The sequence below is a fragment of the Alligator mississippiensis genome, chromosome 10 (assembly GCF_030867095.1).
Source record: "Alligator mississippiensis isolate rAllMis1 chromosome 10, rAllMis1, whole genome shotgun sequence".
NCBI lineage: Eukaryota > Metazoa > Chordata > Crocodylia > Alligatoridae > Alligator > Alligator mississippiensis.
In genome coordinates, this window is record NC_081833.1 from 57,897,395 (window position 1) to 57,919,710 (window position 22,316).

Here is a 22,316-nt window from a genome sequence, read left to right on the forward strand (position 1 = left end):
GTATTTTGCTCCAAGAGGGATCAATTGTTTGATAAATTGGTCTGTAGGGGTTCGCAGTACACGTTTCTTTTAACTGCAAGCAAGCATATTAGACACCAGTAAACTGGCCCAGTTTCACCTAAATGGAGCTATCTTATTTTGTTGTCATGCAGCTTTCAGCATACCCCTTTAAAATATCTGTTTTATGCAATCAATGTCAAATGCGGTTGAATAATATTAGTACAGGTAAGTAAAATATCTTTTTATAAGGTTTTAAATAATTTCTGCTATGTTTTGAAGTGTAAAGCTATAGATTTTCCCAATTTTTTCATAAGGTTATGTTTCACAGACCTTAAATCATTTAAGGTTTTAAACCTGAGGGGTTCACTCACAGTCATGAACTGGAAAGCAGATTGCAAGAGACATTGACATGCTGATCAATGACACGAAGCCTCCAAACAAATCAGTACAGGACTTTAAGAGATGAAGCTTCACTGTGTTCTGTCTGTCATCAGAATTTATAAAGCATCTTAGTGAAAGCCCCTTGAGAATCATTCTTAGAATTTTGCAAGTCATGAGCATGGATGTAAAAACTGAAATATTTTTTTAACACAAGTAGCCTTGTAATAGCATTGCAAAAATGTAGTCTACAATGCTAGCGTAGGAGGACTAGGAACCTGTTTAGTGAGATAAAATCTTTTCCAAAGCAACAGCTTATTATCTTCTTTGTTTCTAGTTCTCAGCAATCTTATTTTGAATGAGATACATGTAAACAGTAAAAAGGTATACCTGAGTTTTAAAACAGCAGTAACAACAAACCCCCAAACAAACTGTCACTTTTTTCCAGAAAATAATAGATGGTGGCTGATTTTAATGGGTACAGCAGTCCAGAAGTTTGCTTATGTCTGTTTTCAAATAATAGAATCTAGTTTCCAAATGGAGGAGGGCTATGCAAATAAGTCTTGTGCCAGTCTTGATTTTGGATTTAAAAAACTAAAGTCTGACTGACAAGATTTTGACATCCAAACCATTTATGAACAGTTAAAATCCTGTAGACTCTGTTCGCACCTTGCATAGACATTTATGTCTGTGAAACATGGGAGACCAAATCAGAATGCTGGTGGTTTGTACACCCTTATACAGGTGTGTTACTATTTGTATTGCAGTTGCATTGAGAAGTCAGGGCTGTCTTGTGCTCAGCACTGCACAAACATGAGTGAAGGAAACAGTCCCTGCCATAAAAAGCTTGCAATCCAAGTATAAAATTATAGACAAATCAAAGGTAAAATAAACCACTGGCAGAAGCAAAAGGAAACAAAGAAGGCTTACCTATAAGCATGAAAAACAGTGGCTCTGCAATCAGTTGTCTAACTACTATTGAGGCTTTTTTGTTGTCATTGTGGCGAAAGTGAATTTGCAGGTTTTCTGCTACCTCCCACCCAAGAAGGGCACCAGAAGGCAATAAAGGTCCACATTAGAAATGTTTGTAAATGGATAACCAAGGCTGGTGTCATTTGCTGAATGAAGGTGAGGGCTGACATCAGTGTGTGGTATAAGAGAAGAAATGTTGGGCAAGAACGGACTGGGAAGGACCATATCAATGAAAACAGTAGTTTGTGTTGGATGCAATAGAGGATGAGTCCAGTGGAATGATGATAAGAGGAGGTGACTTGGGCAAAGGGAGAAAGTAGCAATGATCTTTGCAGCAGTACTTTGGAGTGAGGATAAATGGGACAAGTTGAGATTTTTAATGACCACAGTGGAAGAATAAAAACAACAGACAAACAGTATGTTCATTAGGTTTTTATAAGGCTATGTTGTTACAGAAGAAAAAGTTCAGGTTTTCTAATCAAGTCGTGTCTTGTAAAAGTATTTAATCTTCTTTTGACCATCAGCACAAATAAGCAAAATCATCATGTGTCTGTCATTGCAACAAGGGGCACAGCCCTGCAACTTTTTTCTCATTTAGGTGTTGAAGAACCCAACTGAAATATGGTAAAATTACTAAGAACTTAGTAATTATTCTCAGAAATTAAGCACAGGATCCTACAAACACTGATTACCAGGTATAGCCATTGGGACTCCTTCAAGAAGTAGGTACTTAGCTTGGAAATAAAGCTGGGGTGTCTGTAGTGGGCTTTGAAAATAGTTTATGCATACTAGGGCTGTGCAAAGCTTTGGTCCCTGATTTGATTTGGTGGAGATTTGGCCTGATTCGGTGGCCAAATCTCCAAATCCAAATCGAATCAGGAGGCTGTTTAATCTCTCCAAATCAAACTAGTTCCCTCTGAATCAATTCATAGAGATTTGGAAAGATTCAGAGATTTGAACATAGACACAGCTTTACATGTTTTTTCTACATACCTCGAGGTACCAGGTGGCTTGTGAATGCTGTGATGATGGGGTGGATGGAGCGTCCCAGAGGAGCACGGGGGGCTCCCCAGCATGCTTGGCAGCAGACCCAGAAGTGGACCGGAAGCACTTCCAGCCCACTTCTGGGTCCACCAGGGAGCACACTGGGTGGCCCCTCCATGCCCTACTGGCTCAGCGACTGATGCCTCCTGGGTCTGGGGGGGGGGCCCCGGGGCCCCCTCACAATCGATCACCAAACCGGGAGGGCACAGGGCAGCCCCCAGCATGCTCCCCGGTGGACCTGGAAGTGGGCTGGAAGTACTTCTGGTCCACTTCCAGGTTCACTGCCGAGCAAGCGGGGGGGCCTCCCCATGCTCCTGTGGGATGTTCCAACCACCCCAGCATCGCAGCGTTCATGAACCACGCCTGGTACCTCAAGGTCTGTAGAAAAAACATTTAAAGCGGTTTCTATGCCCAAATCTCTGATTCTCCAAATCAGCATCGACTCTTCAGATTCAGATCTGGCTGAATCAAATCGGGGACAGTGATCCGAATCCACTAATTGAATCACTGTCCTTGATTCAGGCCGCATCCAAATTCAAAATGAATACAGCCCATTTTGCACACCCCTAATGCATGCAGCCTGATGTATGAGCTACTTGAGGTTGATATGCATACAAAAAGTACTTTATTTGAGAATGGCCTTTAATTTCGTTTGTCAGGCACACTTGGACACAAACAGAATTCTCAGCTTTAAATTCTGTAGATTATGCTTTCACTAAAGTGAACTTTATTTTGCTCGAAGAACTCCCTTTGTCTTTGTTTCTATTTTGCTTACTAATGTAATGGTCTTAAATTCACTACAGACCAATATGTTGGAAGTCTTGTGTCTTGGCTTTTACTTCTGGCTCTTATCTCTTTTCAGTGGGGTTTATTAGATGAGATCATCTACAAAGGACTTATTTCTGTCATAAAATGGAATTAAAAAAAAAGTAAAAATACAATTAGTAGTTGTTTTTTTTCCACCCTCAGTTGAGAGATTAGAATATCAGTGTCAAAGAGAATAACTGGGTTTCTAGATTAAATTTGCTTTGCAACTTTTGCTTTATCCTTTTCTTGTCCTCTGTTGCTGCACTGTCTAGGGGAAAGGATCAGAAGAGTTTCATTCTGTTCCTTGGCATTGTCTTGAAGAGAGGTTTTCCCTCGCAGCACAATCCAGAACTGAAAGAACTTTTCAGTTCTCAAAAACAAATGATCACCAAACACATGCATTATTGAGCCCTTAAAGAAAAAGGTGTTAATCCCGTTAATACCCCTACTCTCTGTATTCTCTTTCACTCTGTACATTGTCAGACTAGAACTGAGTTCATTGTAATATTTTAATTTAAATGTCTTGTTTAAGCAAAGGGATTTGACATTTTAAATTTCTCACAGGTCTTATTTTTACAGTTCCTGACCTTCTGTACCTATCCCTCATCTTTAAGAACTTCCCTCATCCAGGAGACAGAGTTGCTGGTTTAAAAGTAACCTGGTAAGGATCATTCACTATGTTGTTCCCTAACATTTGTCTCCGTTTATAAATGAATGGTAGATGCAAAACAGCCTAGTTGTGCTGTCTTAATAAACTCCATTAAAATGACTTTCCAAAATTAGACCTTAATCTGGTTTTCATAGCAAACATGCATCCTTTTATCCCTAAAAGGAAATATTTTTATTTTTTCAGAGAAAACTGTTTATAGTAGATCTTTAGGGTGGGGAGGGGGGGCAAGTGGTTATGAATGGGTTTTTCCAAAAAAATTGCTTTGTAAAATCATGAATGTTTATCTTACACAGCTGCTATGTAATAATTGTATTAGAAATAAGTCATAGTTTATTATTTTATCAGCAAATTGCTGGGGGTTTTTTTTAATCCATGGAACCCTTGATTAGCTTCAGTTGTATTCATTTACCACTTTTATTTGAGTTTTTGCACAAGTTCAATAGAACATCCCTCATGCATATTATCAAAAAGCATATTCTGATTTATATTACCATGAGGGGAATACCTACCTAACCCAGTGGGGGTAGTGGGGTTTATGAATATAGATCTAATTTTCCTCTGAGCTGCCATCTTGCACAATTTGAGAATAAGTTCTCTAAAGTGTTTGGAGCCACAGTCGTGTAAAAATCAGTGTAACATCAAAATTGGACCCCTCGATTTGGAAAAAAGGAATCTTGCTTCCTAATTAATTCCACATTTGACATACATTAACTAATTCTGTAATCTAAATTTTTGATAGCTTCTGATATGAAGTCAAATTTCTATCATGTTATTTCCATACTATAATCTTAACACTTGCACTTGTGAGAATCAGTGCACGTCAAGGAAATCCTCTGGTTTATAACTGGTGTGAATGAGAGGTACACTGAAGCTTTGATCCTGCAAAGCCACATACAGGTGTGTAATTTTAAGTGTGGAAATTATTCTGTTGTGATTAATGGAAGTACTCACATGAGTAAAGATAAGCATTGGTTTAAGCATTTGCAAGATTGGTCTCTGTATCTGTGATGGAAAGAAAACACAACCACAATTTTTAAAATGTGGTTTAAATGCTTATGAAATATAATGTATTGGGTCCATTCCTACAGTCCACTCAGACAGCATTACATTGGTTTAAATTTAGACCAACTTCACTGACCTCAGTGGGGCCAATTTTCATTGTTGTAAATGAGAATGTAATTTGGCCTATTTACTTCACTGACTTTTATCAGAGGCATAGAGGGTGTTGCCGGAGTAAGAGGGATACAGGACTGGGCTTTCAGTAACAAAAATTGTACTGATCAAATGGTTAAATAGGTTAGCAAAGACTTACCTCATTTCTAATGGCTTCTGCATTTGGAAACCAAATTAAAGTAGTTGAGAAATCTGTTAATTGTTGTTATTTTAACAGACAGAAGATGAAAAGGGAAAATTAAGTACTGTAACACATCTTGAAATTTTGGGGGTTCAGTGCAATCTTTCCTTGGTAAGCTGAGGAATTTAAAATATATTTGCTTAAACTCGTATTCAGTTATAATTAGCTAAACCTACCTTTCCCTTGACCATATTCCTTAGAGGTCATCACATAAACCGTTTAAATTGATAGCAATATTATGCTCCCAGAAATTAATTTTACATTGTATACAGTTTTTATTGTGACTTTATCTTGTTTCAAAAGTGCTTACTTTCTGATTTTGTGGATATTACTGGCTGTGGATTACTTTTATTTTGGTTTTTACACAACAGTTATATTAGAAATTTGCTGTTTTATTCTTACCTTCTTAGTAAAAATCCTTTTATCACACAATGGGTAATTTATATCCATTACCAGCCCTTTCAATCCTTTTCAGTGGTGCTGTCAGTGCCTTTGGCACAGTAATGATTAATGTGATCTAATAATAGTGTGCCATTATATTACCTTAGTAAAACATGTACCAACATCCTATTCAGATCTACCAAATTCATAGCTTCCTATAATATTTTTGTTGAAAGACAGGATTACTATTTTTCAAAGCTGAATTTTTTTCCCTTTAACATATTTAATGAAATTCACAATTCTTTGCCATGGTAATCTGTGTGCATGTGTTTGGGCTTGATGGGTGAATTTTATATCATTCTGCATTATTATGATTTGTTAGGCAAATTGTTTGACACGTAAAGAGAGATAGGAGTTACATTGTTTTGCTTTGTTAAGGGTGCATTTTAAATGTTCTCCATCTTTTGAATATTCTCCTGGAATTATAATAAGTGATATATTTAGATCATAGTGCATAATAATAAGCAATTGTGCTAAAATGTGCTTTTCTTTATTTTCACTCTTACCCTGAATTTACCAGCCTAGCACTATTCTCACACTATCAGTACCACTGTCCAGTATAAGCCTGTGCTACTTTACCCACCAATTTTTGTTAAAGTGATGTTCTTCTTTGGCTATTTCCTTACCTTCTTGTGCATGGATACCATGCACAGCAGCTGTCTTAACAGTGAGTTTGCGATTGGGATTATGCATTTTTGGATGAAAAGGTATGGATTGAGATATTATTCCCCCATGTATCTTTGGCTGAGCAAGGGCAATAGCATTTCACAGTCCTAGCCTCCAGGTCAGAGATGAAGGCTATCCACTCTGAGGCCAAGACTATCAAAACAGTGGATCAAATCAGAATAGTAAAAATGATATTGCTGGGTAGAATGGCTTGCAATTACATTTGAACCTGCCTCAGAGCTCTGGATAGTTTGCTACTGAGTCCCGGTTGGTTTTTTTGAGTGACGAGTTTTCTCTGTGAATCAAGGTGAAAATGTTTGCTCATGTTACTCTGACTAGACACATGCTCTGTGCATCCCACCAGAAGCTTTTGCCATTATGCTCTTCCCAGTTTAGAATCTTAGATTCATTTACTTAATACCCCTCCTAATCAGCATGGTTTAAGAGTTTGGATAACACTTCATCCTTACAAAGCATCATAAATCTCCATCACCCAAGACTAGCATTATTGTGGCCAGGGAGACATCCTTAATGTCACAGTTAAATCTAAATGGACTGGTAGGTCCACATTTTAAGTCTATTTGTAACATTGTATTAAATGCATATATGCTTTACTATTGTTTCATTGCACCAAGATAAATAATGAATGAAGAAATTATTTTCATCTTGTAAAGCAAAAGTGTGTAAAACCACCCAAAATATGTGTGCTTGCTTGTACGTGGTTCCTAATTTGATTTAGGCTAAAAGGTACAACTGTAACAGGGTTTGAAACATGCAGTCAATTTAAATGAGGAAAAATATTTTTAATATAAAATCTATAAACTGTGTGAATCTTTATACACATTTTAGTTAAAAAATTATCCTGTGATTGTCATCTCAAAAAACAATAATGTTACTTGCAATATATGCAATCATATTATTCTGTGCCATGCCACATACAGTCTTTATACCTTGATCATTTGAAGAGGAGGCATTCTTATCTGCTTTATATAACTGATTTTTGATGTTGTAAGAGCAAGTGAGGAAAAAAAAAAAGCCTGAAGCTTTGGTTTAACATTGTATTTCAAAGAATTTAAACAAGTTTATACTTCCCCATTTTAAATAATCAAATAAATATTTAAATATATGGCAAAACATGTCTTATGAGAATATCCAGAGATCTGGTGCATAGTACAGATGGACATATATCTAGCAAACTGTAAAGGTCCTGAACTAGGGGTGACTCCAAGTTAAGTCACTAGATTGTTTGTTGGAACCAAACCTTTGTTCGGATTACATTGTATTGTTTTGGTTAATTACAACATGAAACCTGACAAGGCGCGTCTACATGTGCAACTAATTTGCAGGAATAAACTCCAGAGCAGTTTGAGCCGGAGTTAACTACTCCCAGGCACAGCATCTATGGATGTACCTGGCACAGCACTACTCCTGGGCACAGCAATTTGAGCCAGGGCAGACCAGTTTACCTCATACCCAGGTCTGCTACTGGCCTGCTCTGTTTCAGGCTCCAGGTGGTGGCATCAGGTGGCAGAGGGGCTGGCTGGAGCATGAGGATACTGAAAGTGTGGAGCCATGTGGTTAGGTGGCAGGTAGGAGTCTGTTCTCCTGCTGCCTGGGCTGACCGGGTGTAATATATGCCCATGATCAGTGTCTATATATGCGTTTAATCACAGTTAATTACTCCACCGTAAGATAGTACTGTGCTGACAGGACTATCTTCTGGCAGTGATAATTAGTTTACTGCAGCCCAATACCATTGCACATGTAGGCAGTGACACTTTACTCCACAGCTAATTAGTCTACTCCACAGTAAAGTGCGCATGTAGATGTGGCCAAAGCGTAGCAGGCATAGCTTCAAGTCCCAGGGTATGCCATCGTTTTCTTAAGATTGAATTGTAAATGGAATATTTCCTCAACTTTTCTGCCACATTCCATAATGGCTTTGACAGACTTTACAAGAGACTGTCTGTCTGCTTGTACACACCATGGGGGTTTAATTGGCTTAGTTCTTCCTAGATTGAAATGGTGGGTTTTTTAAAACCACTTCAATTTAGGGAGAATTAAACTGAACGAAATCCCCATGGCATGTACACAAGGCTGGGGGCCCAATCCTTACCCACCTCTTCAGCAGTGGGAGTGGAGCGGGGCGAGCTGCCGGCGGGCTGAGTGGTCCCTGAGCTGTGCGGAGCCCCCCCAGGTGGCACCTGTCCGCTGGCACCCAGCCTGGGTGGTCCTGGGCTGAGGGTGCTGCAGCTGTGGAGGGAAGCACTCAGGCAGGCAGGCAGTCTCCAGGGAGCAAAAAAAAAGAAAAATCAAATTCGCTGCTTTTTTTTTTTTCTTCAGTGGAGCCTGCCTGCGCCGGCTGCCACTGGGTCTCACAGCCCCTGAGCTGTGCGGGGTCTGCCAAGCCCCGAGCACATTGATTTTCAGTGCCCCGTGTGCTGTTGCACTTTGTTCGGTAGCAAACTAAAACACCTTGGAGGGGTTTTATCTTGCTACATACCAAAGTCATTTAAAGCGGCATACGCTGCCGAGCATGCAATCAGCAACGCCATTAAAGTGGAATATGCCGCCGAATGTGCGAACAGCAATGCAATTAAAGCTGTGCAAAAGGTCATTTAAACCGCTTTGAAGGCCAATTTTGTGGTGCGTGCAAAGGCCCTCTGTGACCTAAAGAATATTTCAAATCCCAATTAATTGTTTTCTGGAAATGATCTTGTTCCTTCCAATAAGTATCCTAGCATTTATTACAGTAGGAGATCTTGCAAAGATAACAGAATTTGGTTTGTGGGCCAAATTCTCCATCCAATGAGGCAATTTTGTGTCAGTCTTTCTCCATAGACTAGCTTTCAACAGTGGATCCTGCTAATGAAGAATCTTTCCTCATATGTAGGGGAGCCCTGGGGTATTGCAAAGCTATTGTACTAAGCTTACTCATAGCAGAAGGCATATATGTCTGGAAAGAAGAGGGGAAGGTGGGTACGACTTCCCTATGCTTTGGTAATCCTATTGGCAGCCAGGGCAGTTTCCTTCACTCTGGAGACTGCTTCATATGCATCAAGAGACAAGCCTAGGACTGAGTTGTATAGTGAACAAGGACCACAAAAATTATTCCAAGTCATCTTCGCGTGCTTCAGCTGAGTGCAGTTTGGCTAGAATAAACTGTTTGGCTGTGTCACTCTGCTTTGAAGAGTTGTTTACAGAGAAATAAAGATGGACATCACAATATTTCAGCAAAGGTAAACATTAATCACACTCTTTCACATATCATAGTGGATAGAGAGTTTTTGGATTGAAATCATCAGTGCAGTCATGCATCTGGTTGTTTTAGGGTCAGATAGGATCCAAATCTACATGAAACCTATTTTTTGTTTCAGATCCTGACAACCTAGACCCAATTCATTGCTCTAAATTAGCCTCACACCTTAATTTCTCTGGGTCCAAACATGAATTCCTCAACCACAATTCAAAGCAATATTGGTAGAACAGAAGGTATGCTTCCTTTGGCATTACTGTAACTGGAGGCCCTTCTGATAAATGAGGAGTATTTTTACTTTATCCTATAAATAAAACATAACAAATGAATGTTTTTGTCTTCATAAGACTATTTTTGTTTCACAAAAAGCCGGTAGGTCCATGTCTTAGAGTTGGTGACTGGTACATTTAGCTCTTGGGCTATAATCCTAGAATTATTGGGAATTGCTACGGGGGTGTTGATTGTAGCTGTGTTGGTCTAAGGACAGGGGCAGACGAGGTTCTTTGGGTAAATGTGATATCTTTTATTAGATGAACTAAATAGTTCGAAAAAAAATTTCTTTGCAAGCTTTAAGGTATAAACACCCTTCTTCAGACTTTCCCTTGGCCTGAAGAAGGGTGTTTGTACCCGAAAGCTTGCAAAGAACAATTCTTTCAGCTATTTAGTTGGTCTAATAAAGGATATCACATTTACCCAAAGAACCTTGTCTGCCTAGGAATTGCTACTAAATTACTGTTTGGTTTTGATCATGAAACATAAATGTTTTGTTTCCCAGTGGAAAAAGCATGATTTACCTGTCTCACCAGAGGCATTGTAATTGAATTAATTCTCAAGAAGTGTTTGGAAATCCTTTCAAATCAAGTAAATGATTTGCTATAGAAATGCAGATATTACCTTTTTTTCCCCCCTCCACATTGCTATAACTTGTTCAGGCTTCTAAACAGTGTTTCATTTGAGTTTTGGGACATGGTTCCAACTCATCCTTGTGATCACTGTTTTCAGTCATTTGCATAAGTCTATATTGTAGATGCAGCTTTTTTGGTCCCCTGAACCTTTGAGGTAGCTAGTATCTTACCATGTTTACCAGAAGTCTCCTTTTCTCTTGAGAAATGTACAATTTCAGGACAGGATAGAATAAGGTTTAACACACAAACACTTACTTTATGGAATGATTTCATAATTTTCACTCAAAATAACTTTAATGGTTTGCTTTTTGTTTTATTAAGTATGGCAGTATCTTTCTGATAAATTACATATGACTGTGTTAGCTTAACTAGTACTATTCAACATCATATGTAATTGCCAAATCTTGTCATGGCCAGATCAATGACTGATGGCAAATCTAAATATTTCCAGAATATAGAAAATTCCCATCTGTTTGCCTTTCATCCTATCATTTGACTGCCCTGAATATTTTGTGTGTATCTATGTTTATGTGTATATCAATGGTTAGAATAAATATACTTTTCCAGTGCCAATACACAAGCAAAGTACAAAGGAATACGGGCGTAAGTAAAGCTTTCGGGGTGCTCCTTAGAAACCAAGCAGGGAAAGTGTTCTCCCCCTTAGCCCCAGAAGGCCTTCCATAAAGAGAAGCAGAAGCACTTGCAGTATGCAGGCTACATCTTCATTCTGTCTTTGTTCTCCATTTTATCCTGTAAACATTAAGACATATTCCTCTTCAATCTCATCAAAACCATCTCTCTACTTTTAGCTACCTAATTCACCTTCACATCTTCCAGCTCCTTAGCTACTTCACCCATTAATTTGGGGTTAGCTGCCTACCACTCATTTTCTTTTCATAAAACATGGAAGCAGCAAACATGCTTTTATCTGGATACAGCTAGGCTCAAGGTAAGGTTCCTTGGAAATAATACGGGTATTCAGATATTTTCCCTTTTTAGCTTTTCTTAGCCACTTGCTGTACATTACTAGTGATACCACATTTCTGCAACTCAAATGAAGTTTAACCACTCTTTTAGATAAGCAGATGATGTGAACAAGCTCTTATTGCTGCATAATAGATCAAACAAAAGGAAAATGTTGCTTACCTATATGCACCCTACTTTGCCTAAGAAGAGTGGAGCTAAACAAGTCAGCAAGCTTAAAAGTGATATACTTAAAATACTGTTTCAAGAAGTTTTAAGATGAACTACTTGAGTCCAGCATGTTACACCTACCAGAGTGCTGGTTTATTGCCTCCAGGATCATTTCCTTTTATCCATTTTGGCCCTTGTCTAATTTGTAAATTAGGGGTCTGATCTAACTCCTAGGACAATGTATAGGAGGGTTCAAATGCCTCTAAAAAACTCCCGGGAGCCTTTGCTGTTCCTTTAAAAATATTCAGAATAAAAAATACACTTTTCTTTAAAATACAGTCTTGTATCTCTTAATTATAGCCATTTTTCTGTTTACCCAAGGTATTCTATCCCCTACATATATAAAATTATTTTTTATTAACAATAATAATGAAGAATTTGGAGAAAGGCTGCAATGGGGAGGCTGCTGTAAGGTCAAGGTCATAGTGCTTTTTCTCTGTGATTCTGCTAAGGGATTGTTCAGCAGTTGTGCTGTTAACAGGAGTGCTAGTAGAAGGAGGAAAATCAGAATTATGAGTGACATCTACTCATGTAGAAACCATTTCCTAGAAACATTCCTAGAAACTATTTTGGTGGTGGCCTGCTTGGGAGTAGCCAAAGCCCACAGGTCTAATACTGACCCAGTTGCCATATCCCTTCCCCCCAGTCTTTGGTGACTGCTCTAGACTGTCATATTTTTTAATGGGGCTGCATAAAATTAGAGAGTATCTAGCCTCCCTAACCAGTAATCGCAAACCCTGGTCTGAAGTGTCATTGTCCTGCATGCAAAACGCTGGAGGAAAATTCTTGCGCTCTTTTTCTGTGGGTTACTGCAGATTGCATAGCTGACCAAATATGCCAAGGGTATGGAAAATAAGAAAACGGCAAGACTTGATGATTTCCAAAGAAAAGTAAACACATGCACAACCCTGCTTTATATTTGAGAATTCAAGATTTTACTTTTTGAATAACTACTGTATTTTAACAATAGGCATCAAGTGGTTGCTATGTGATACACAACAGTGTTTTTCATGAACTTTTGGCTGGTGAATAAGCCCAGCAAATATGGGTTCTTACCCTTTTAGTTTTCTGGGTCAATTCATTTTGCACAAAGGAGAGAATGATAATTTGAGTTGTAGGCAGAGAATGTTTTCTTCCCATGCTAGGAAAGATGAAAGCTGTTTTTATTTGATTTTTTTTTAAATTAAAAATTATAATTCTTTATAGAGTTACAAATAATTATCTTATTACTAAAGGCATCCTGTTCATTTCTACAGAGGCTTCTTCTGTAAAATAATTGCTGATTGTAGTGACGCACTCTTGGGGAAGGGGATGGCGCTTTTTACATGTAAAAAAAAATCCCAAATGAAAAATCCCACATTCATTTTTATTTCTGGGACTCAGCTACAACCTGTTGAAAAAAAAACAACTAATGGGAGTCCCTTTACTCTACATTAATCAAGCTGGTGATTGTTGGTTACAAGACCAGATACTTGTGTCCTTTGACCTGCCACCCTTCTGATCTGCAAGTGCTCAGCCATCCCCTTTCTCTTGGGTTGAAGAAGACCTGGTTTTTAGTGGCTTCCCTCAGGAACACTGCAGTTTATATGAACTCACATAGCAAGCCATGGAGTTCCTTTTGACTTCTGCAGGCTAATATAAAGCGTTTTTCAAAAGTGGGCAGTTAAGCAAGGAAAGCCATTGGTTTATCATTTGCAGCTATGTTATACTTACCAGCAACTTCAAGATGTGTACACCATGATTTCTCTCTGTTGATTTTGAATGCATTTGCCAATCAGGAATTCATCAGTGCACCGAGGCCCCACTAAGACAGATACTTTACAAAAAAGATAGAAATGACTCATGTTTTCATACTCTGGCCTTTCATTCTGCCCCACACTCTTTCCCACTATTCATAAGGAATCTCTGGAAAGGCTCCATTTCCTTCAGTCTGAATGATTAATCATGATGGTGCATATCCTCAGCTGATGAAAGGGACACAGCTCCACTGAAGTAAATGGACTTACACTGATTTACCCCTAGTCCTTTCTCTTCTGCTTAGAAGCTTTCATCCCCTACTCCACCCCGTAGAAGTGTTTAAGCTTCTCCTGTTATCATGAGGTCCTTTCAGCAAGTGTTTCCACCTGGTTCAGAGCATTCCCTCCCATAGAAAATGAAGGAACCAAGTTAATGGTGGATCTGAGGCTGTATTGTTCTAACAGTCTCAGCTCGAGCACCTTGAGCTCCTCAGTCAGTCTCAACAACGCCTACCATCTCTTTTTGGTTAGGCTCAAAGCCACTGTAGTTTTGAGTTTTGTTTTTTGTTTTTTTTTCCTTTTTAATCTCTTTTCTTTCAGAGTCTAGACATTTTTCTAAGTAAAATTTTGAAGTTATAATAATGGTTCCTTCTTCAAAGAAAGGGAAATCGCTCTCAGAAGTTATTTTGATTATTTGTTCTTGAGATGCTCTATAATGATCTCTTAATTTGGAGTAAGAAAACCTTTTTGTTGGCCTGGTTCTTTTTTCTATCACTTTGGCCTGAAAAAGGGAGCAAAGGGCATAGACAGTTGAACTACTAAAACATTTGAAATTCCTTTATGGCTGATCTTCAGTAACAATTTCCTTTGCCTGCTCTATTCCACTTGAAGTGGAAACTAAACGGTTGTATTTTTAGATCTATTGTATTTCGTTCAGATTTAAAGTCACAACATACCAATGTAGCAGCAGACGTGTGAAATGGTTTCATTGGTTCAGTTGTTGTGTGTTCCCAAGTAGTAAGTCTCTTTTGCCTTTCACAGTAACTTTGCGTTATGTGTCTGTGCAGAGGTTAAGACTTTAGAAACCTTTAGTTACATTTGCCAGGTAATATGAATTTTTGACTTCAAGGTTTTTTATCCTGTTGACTGTTAAGGGGGTCTTTGACCCTTGCTTTCCCTGCCTAGGAAATTGCATCAATATATTCTACCAGGACATTTCTTTTGGTCCTTAATTTTATCTCTTGTTTCTCTCCCTACCCAAAGGATGTTACTCAGAACACATTTTTACTGATGAGAACCATGTCATGAACAAAATGTTTTCTTATCCCTGTGACTTGACTGATGCATTGTACCACCCCTCTTTTCAAGGGCACTTTTGGACATATTATAGTGCTTTGTAGTAGAAAGTTTCTCCTCAGTGGGTGCATCTACAGAAGATGGTAACTGTGTAGTAGCCTAATAACACGATGCAGTAGCATGCCGGGCAAAACCCATGCTAATACGTTACTGTGCAGTAGTATTAGGCTACCACACAGTTAGCATCTGTAAAACTCCCTGCACTGGTGTTACTGAACATTGATTTAGTACTAGGTTATCCAAGGACTAAACTTAATGCGCAGTAACTATGGCACATTAGTGAATGTGTAGGTGCGCCCAGTATATTAGCTTGGCAGGGTCTCAGCTAGAGATTTTCTGTAGAAAAGGAGTAGAGTAATGGAAAGAATAAAAACCCCAAATAGGTTGTTGCCTGTCTAACTGGCATGAAGTGCAGCACTTACTCATTATTCTGCATTTGTGCAACGAATCACAGTAAAATAATTAACAGGTAATAGATTCCTTTTTGTTAATTAATTTATTACTAATTATCATTTACTCTGTTCTGTAATGCTAATCTAAAAAAGACTTGAAGTATATTAAATATTCCTTGTGTTAAGAAAAAACCCCCCCAAAATATTTTATTCAAACATTTTAATAAATGATGTGCATATATGTTAACTGTGTTTACTTTTACTGCATGTCCTTTCATCCATCACTTTGGGGTGAGATATACAACAGAAATTAGGTGCTCCAATGCTGAGCATAGTGGTGCCTAACTTTTAGGCACTTTTCTCCTTAATGGACCCTGCATTCTTGAGTTAGGAATCTAAGCTCATTATAAAATGCATGGGGAGAATTAGATACTGAAGAAGGGATCCACAAAAGTTGGCTTGCTAGACAGTAGGACATGTTGAGCAGAGGCGAGTGACTTAAATTATCATTCTCTTAGAGAATCAGGAATCTTTGATTTAAGATTCAGAGCTGTGGACCCTCCCCTGCAGTTAAGTACTTAAGCCATCCCTCTCTCACAAACATCAGGGAAGAGATTTAGTAGTTCAGAACACTTACCTTGGATGTGCAATTCCTTCCTCTACATAAGGGAACTTTTACCTCCCAGGAGAATGTCCTAACCACCTAATTCATGGGTCCAGTTGGCTTGGGAAGGTCTATGGATGTCGAGAGCCAGACAACAGCCTAATAACTCAATGTGCCACCATGATTAAATGGCAGCTGAGGAGGGGGACAGATGAGGATCTAAATTTAGACGCAGGTGCCTAAAGTGGCAGTTAAACTCAGGACCTTCTGAGCCCTTGCAGTCTTTAATTAAAAGTTGGTTGAGAATTTTTTCCAGGAAATGATGTGTATTGGAAAATATGGATTAATCAAACCTAACTGTTTTTGGAAGGAGCATATCAGTTTTTTGAAGAAATGTTTGTCTGTCACCTCCAGTTAGACTTCCTGATCAAAATGAGAGAGAAGAATGGAGACATAACGCATGAATAGGTAATAGTGGTCAGAGCACTCACCTGGGATAAGGGAAAGGCTGCTCTCTGTCTTCATCATCCTATGGGAAAATCCTGTCCCTAAAAGTCATTTGTTATTCTAGTCTCTCTCTCTCTTTTTCTCTAATATTTGCCAGAGCATTTTTTTTTTAAAGTCTTGATTTAATCCCTATGCAGAATTGGAAATTTTTAAATCTCTGAAACTGCTCAGGAGGGGAAAAATGCATAACAGACATGTAGCATGTCATGGACAGTCCCTTGAAAAGTGTACCATTTGAAGGTCCTGGTCCTCCCATTGCCAGACCCTTGCCTTCAGTGGGGCTCTTCCTGGATGCATAGATCTACTGATGCCTGTCAGGTTTGGTTTAATAAGGACCACAGGTTAGGGTGACAAAAAGAGAGGGAAGGCTGAGTGCATTGGTTTCTTATAGTTATTAGCTAACAACTGCCCAGATCCCTAACACCTCATAGCAAATGAAAGTCATTGCCTCTCATGGTCTTTGGATCACAGTGAAAATAGCCGTTACTGTATTGAAAGTAGCAGTAACTGTATTGAATTAGACCAGTGGGCCATCTAGTCTGCTGTTTAATCATAGAGAGAAGGAAGGAGAAGATGATTCAAACAAAGGTACAAGAAAACCTCCAATAAGCAGTAACAGGATAATCTGTCCCTTAGGGAAGTTTTGTCCTAAGCCTCAATTGTTAGAGACAGGACACATGACCAGCACACTCAGCTTGATGGTTCCAAATCAAGTAAAAGCACTAGAGAGGATTTTGTTCCCCTTTGCTTTGAAATACATAAAGATCAGCTTTGTTTAATCAATAGTCTAGGATTTGACGTATGGATGAAAACTTACAAGCAGTGGAATAGTATTTCTCCTTAAGTACTTCTCATCAGAAACTTGTTTGACCTATGGGCCACCTTCATTTTTTAAGCATAGATGTCTCTATTATAAAACTTCTAAAAATTGCACAGTGCCAACATTTAATGTATTTTTTTTAATAAAGATGCATCTTGTAAGAAAGGAGATAAACCTTTCTCCTTGTACACAAACACATACATGATTTATCAAATATATTGTATTACTCTATCTTTACAGTAAAACATGCTATGGATGTGAATTACTCTATCTGTGCAGGATTAGAAACTCTGATATTCTATCTTGTATTCAAGAAAAGGATTACTATACAGATAAAATAAAGATAATTTACTTTTGGTGAAGCATTGCAGTTTTAAGGACAGCAAAACAGCCTACCTTAGAGGAAAAGGAAAAGACACTGGTAGCAAACAATACTGTTCAATTGACCATTGTTATAGTAACTCAAAGGTAACACCAGCAAAATATCATTATGTGTTTATTGGACAATCATTTTTTCAATTGTCTGAAATGATCACTTGATTAAAAAAAAAATCTAGTGTAAATGCTGAATACCTGGAAGTTCACAAGTTTTATCACATGTTTGATTGGCAGCATTAAATGCCAACATCTCATTTAAATAAAGAACATCTGTACATTATTATTTAGGGATTTTTTTATCTGTTGATTTAGAAATTTGGGCTTTTATGAGTTTTTGCATGCATATTCGTACATTACCTACATACATGAACTGTCAATAACAAGGAAATAGACCGAAAATATACTGTCTGGTGGTTTTGTGATTAAGGAGACAAAAGCACTGTGTATGGAGAGGGATGTATTGTGCAATGCATTTGATTTTAGGTGTGGCAGTAACAGCTTGATTTCGTAACAGTGGAAGTAACATGACAGTTCAAAAGCACAGTGAGAAGATTATGATTTTTATACATACCAATGTAAATTCTTAAAATAACAATGTAATTTTTACACTCCTCACTGCATCTCAGGATAATCCAATTTAGAACAAATTATTCTGAACAGGTATGGTAAAAATAGAAGATATATCATTAGAGAGTGTGGTGTAATGCATTAATTTTTATGAGTGAGTTATGAAGATGTACAACTCAGTTAGGGCTTAGGATAAACATAATATTCCTTAATTAATCCATTATGCTATGGTACATATGTGCCCTTTTTATTACCCTAAGGATGAAAAATGTTTAAAAAAAAAAGGAAATTGCTGCTTTTTTATACTAAAAAGCCTTTTTTCTAAAATCATAAAAATGTATAATGGAATGCACCAAATAGTATTAATGAATTAAGCATGGAAATTCAGTAAAGAGTTTTAAAATGAAGAGCCATCATCATCTGGCAGCCAGATTCTTTAGTCCAAGTGTTTTAATGTGTGGAAGAACGGTAGAAAGCCCCCATACCACTTAAGCCCCAGCCAGGTACTGATGGGGGATACGCTGACAAAGTAGCATGTGGAGGTCTCACGTGCTTCAGAAAAGGTTTTAATGACTTCCCTGCCTGGGTACATCAGGATGGAGATGTCTTTCTGTGGCATGGAAACTAGGCTTATTGATGCTCTACATGGCTGTGCAGGCAGCAATGCCCTTGTGTACACTGAACTGGTAAGGAGGGTTTGCTCTGGAGCTTTGCTTGGAGAACAAGGCTGGCGAGGGATCAGGGCTGTGGCTCTACTTTGACAAGAATCCATTGGCTCCAGAACTCTGCGCAGCTTGCTCTGCCTTGGCTCAGGGTATGGGTAGATACCACATTTCAAAATGTTTTGCACAATATCTTTATAAAAACTAGATTCTTAGGCTTCATGCATGAATTCCACCCTGGTAATATTAATATTTTGCATTTACAGTGGAGGATCTGCAAGAGATTTCATCATTATTTTACTCATGAACAAAGCCTGCCAACACTCCTGTTAGCCAGGTAAGTACTATCAGCTCAGTTTTTACAAATGTCCATATGGCAAATGTATTATCCTTAGAGGCAGTACTCTCAAGCTTACTATACTGCTCTGAGTGGCCTGTCTCTTAAACTAGAAGCAGTTTAGCCATGGTAAATTAGCATGAGGCAGACTAATCAATCAGCAGTACTACTTAAATTGCTTCCGGTGCTGCACTAATGTGGCTATGCTGCTTCTGGTTATGGGGGCAAGCAGCTCAGAGCAGGACATTGGGCTCAGGGTATCCTTGACAAGCACTTAGTGTATGGATGTGGCCCAAAAATAAGACAAATTAAGTGACTTTCTTAGGTTTTGTGGGAAGTTTTGGGGCAGAGCTGGGAGCTGAACCCAGACTGCCTGTGACTTAGGAAAGAACCCCTACATAGTACACATTTGACTCTGGAACTGGAAAACCCATTCTTCTCATGTAAGTCTCTTAAAATGATATTCACATGCCATGTTTGGATGCTGAAATATTTCCACTGGTAATCCCAAACCCATTGAAATATATTGGAATCTCCCAGGATTAGACCTATTGCTGCATGGAAGTGTACTTTATATGCCCAAGGGCAGATGGATCTTTAAGGTATCTGATTGGAAATTAGGCTGTGAATGCATATGAAGATGTATTTTTATAACCTAAGGGCATCTGTCACTACATTTCTTAGGTTTGATAGCTATTAATAGGATCTAGTGTTTGCTGTAGTACATTAAAATAAGAATAGACTTAAGACAATATAAAGCCAAATATCATTAGTGAAAAGAGAATCAAATTAGATACTTTTATTTTGTATTAAAAGGCATTAAATGCAATATAAATCTGCACAATACAAAGGAATATACTTTTCTGCTGCCTCAGCATTAGGAGAATAGCATTCCTTTTCTCCATATGTCTCTGTCACCAGGTTGTTATTTCTTTTGTTTAGTCATATAATAGAATGTGTTGAGGCATATTATCCTCAACTTGTATAGCAGTCTACAAATACTGATTGCAGTTTGAGCTTGTTATGGAAAAGTATTGCCCTGTGGATTGAGAAAATGACCAACAGTGGACTATAATCTATGAAGCTGAGAGTAAAATTACCAACTAGAGGTCATTTTTCAAACCAAGGGGCAATAGTTTTCTCCTATAAACCGAATATTACAGTCAGTATATGTTTTATTAAACCATTTAAGAAACTTGGGAGCAGTTTCATTTAAACTTCTTGCTTGATGTGGCTCAGAGAACAGGCCCAGGGCAGCTTGCAAAAGAGGCATGGCATAGCCTGTATAATAAATATACCGTATACTCAATAATTATGAAGGCTCAGTGCATTAATGGCTAAGGGCTGTATCCTGCTATCATTTTGCATCCCTACCACCCACTGAAGTCAATGGGATTTTTTTGTATAGAAATCAATGTTGGACAGCGTTTCTTGCTGTATTACCATGATATCCCAAGGCCAAACTATCTATGAAAAAGTCCTGGATTATTGTTGCTGTTATGGGTTAAAAGCTTAAAGACTAAAACTGCTCCCCCCCTTCCTATCCTTCTTTATTGTTTTCTTTTTCTTCTGAAGTGTGCACAGAATTGTACTCTGCATAGCTACTCACATAGGGATTGTTGCCCAGTGTCTTAGTCAATAAGAGGATCTCCATTCTTGAAATCCTATTTATCTTGCAATTCCATATATAGAAAGCCAGATTGAAGCCTTCATCCTCCCTCTTTCGGCCCACTTTGCATACTTGTAGAGGCCAGCCACCCTGTGATTTGAATGCGCTGTCATTATCTGTGGATCTCTATCTGTTTTATGAATTGGCATTGCGGACCATGGTGTTATATGTGAGTGATTTCCAGCTTCAAGTAGATTGGCAGAGTAAGGTCCTAAGGGTACTATCTGGCTTTTCTAAGTGTTCTCATTTTGTGTTCTAAGTGTTCTCTAAAAAGTGTCTTGAAAATCACTAGCCTCCACAAAAGGGGCGAAACAAAGGAACAAAGTTGGGGCCATGCTTCATTTCTCCCTATTAATAAATCTTGGTTAGGTAAAAGGAAGCACACAATGTAGTCTCTTCCATGTCAGTATACTTGTTGTTCCCTCAGAGCCCTAACTGGAATTATAGCTTTTCTATTGCCCCTTTCAGCTACCTTTACTTCAAACCATGATCCTCTATATAGATTTTCAGATTTATTTCTTTGGGCATAGCCCAGTGTTTCTTTGGGTTAAGCAGGTCACATGGCCAAACTGGTTTTGCTGCACTATTGAATTAATTTTGAAAAACATAAGCATAACATATGTGCAAAAGAATGCTGATTTTGTGAGTCCAGTAAACACATTTATGGATACAAATTGCATATTCAAATAATAACAATTAGTTATTTGTATCTGGTTATATCAGATGGATATATACAATCACTGCTCTAGTATGTACACTTAAAAAAAGTATGTTTTAAAACCAAACCTTATATCTATGTATGTGTGTATATATATTATACTGACATGCAGTCATAATTTTCTCACTAGCATAATTTTTAAGGTCTACATAAAACTTTGCCACCTGAATAAGGGTGATGGATTAGAATAATAAAAATCAGAGCAGCAAAAGATCTATTATGTATCTAGTCCATCTTCTTGACATTGCAGGATTGTTCCCTGCAGGATATTTGCTAATGCTTTGTCCAGTCTAGGTTTAAATGGCCCAAGCAGTAAGGTTCCCACTACTTAACTTCCATAATCTTGGATATAATTTGAGGGATATTTTTTCATGACATCTTTTCTTAAATCTCCTATTTTCCTCATTGTAACCTCCAGAACCACCTGAAAAAATTCTTCTTTCTCTTTAGTATTTGCACCTTTTAAAATATTTATAGAGGTTTATTATAAATCCCTTTGTCATTGACCATGATTTTTCTCTCTTTCAAGCTAATTTATGTTGTGACATTGTGCATAGTTGCTTTTTTGAAGTCATCTTAAACATCAAAGGATTAGGCCAAGTAAGAGTGACACCAAGACTTTGAGGTTGTATCTTTTCATATGCCTATTTATTATTTCTTTCTCCCTATAGAGGTGTCATCTAGGGACTTCAGTCTTATTGTGCTGGGCACTGTAAAAACATATGCATAAGTGCATTCACAGCAATGCTTAAATATAGGCAGCTAATATGGAAATAGAGGATTACTCATTTCTAGAACATGTTTTTATTATGCAATTTACATTTTGATTGACAGCTATTAGTATGATAGGATGGCAGAACTGAAACTTAAACTTTGATGCCAG

At 38.1% G+C, this 22,316-nt stretch overlaps 1 protein-coding gene across 15 annotated transcripts in view; it reads left to right on the plus strand.

Moving 5' to 3' along the window:
• The window catches only part of ZNF536 (zinc finger protein 536), a 464,250-nt gene that overhangs the window by 55,339 nt on the left and 386,595 nt on the right, over positions 1-22,316 (plus strand). For 14 of the 15 annotated variants that reach the window (XM_059713819.1, XM_059713821.1, XM_019492883.2 and 11 more), the window contains 2 exons: positions 3,781-3,862; positions 18,976-19,046. The gene's annotated coding sequence lies outside the window, so the exon portion shown is untranslated. The remainder of the gene's footprint in view (positions 1-3,780; positions 3,863-18,975; positions 19,047-22,316) is intronic. The other variant, XM_059713829.1, reaches the window with a different exon arrangement.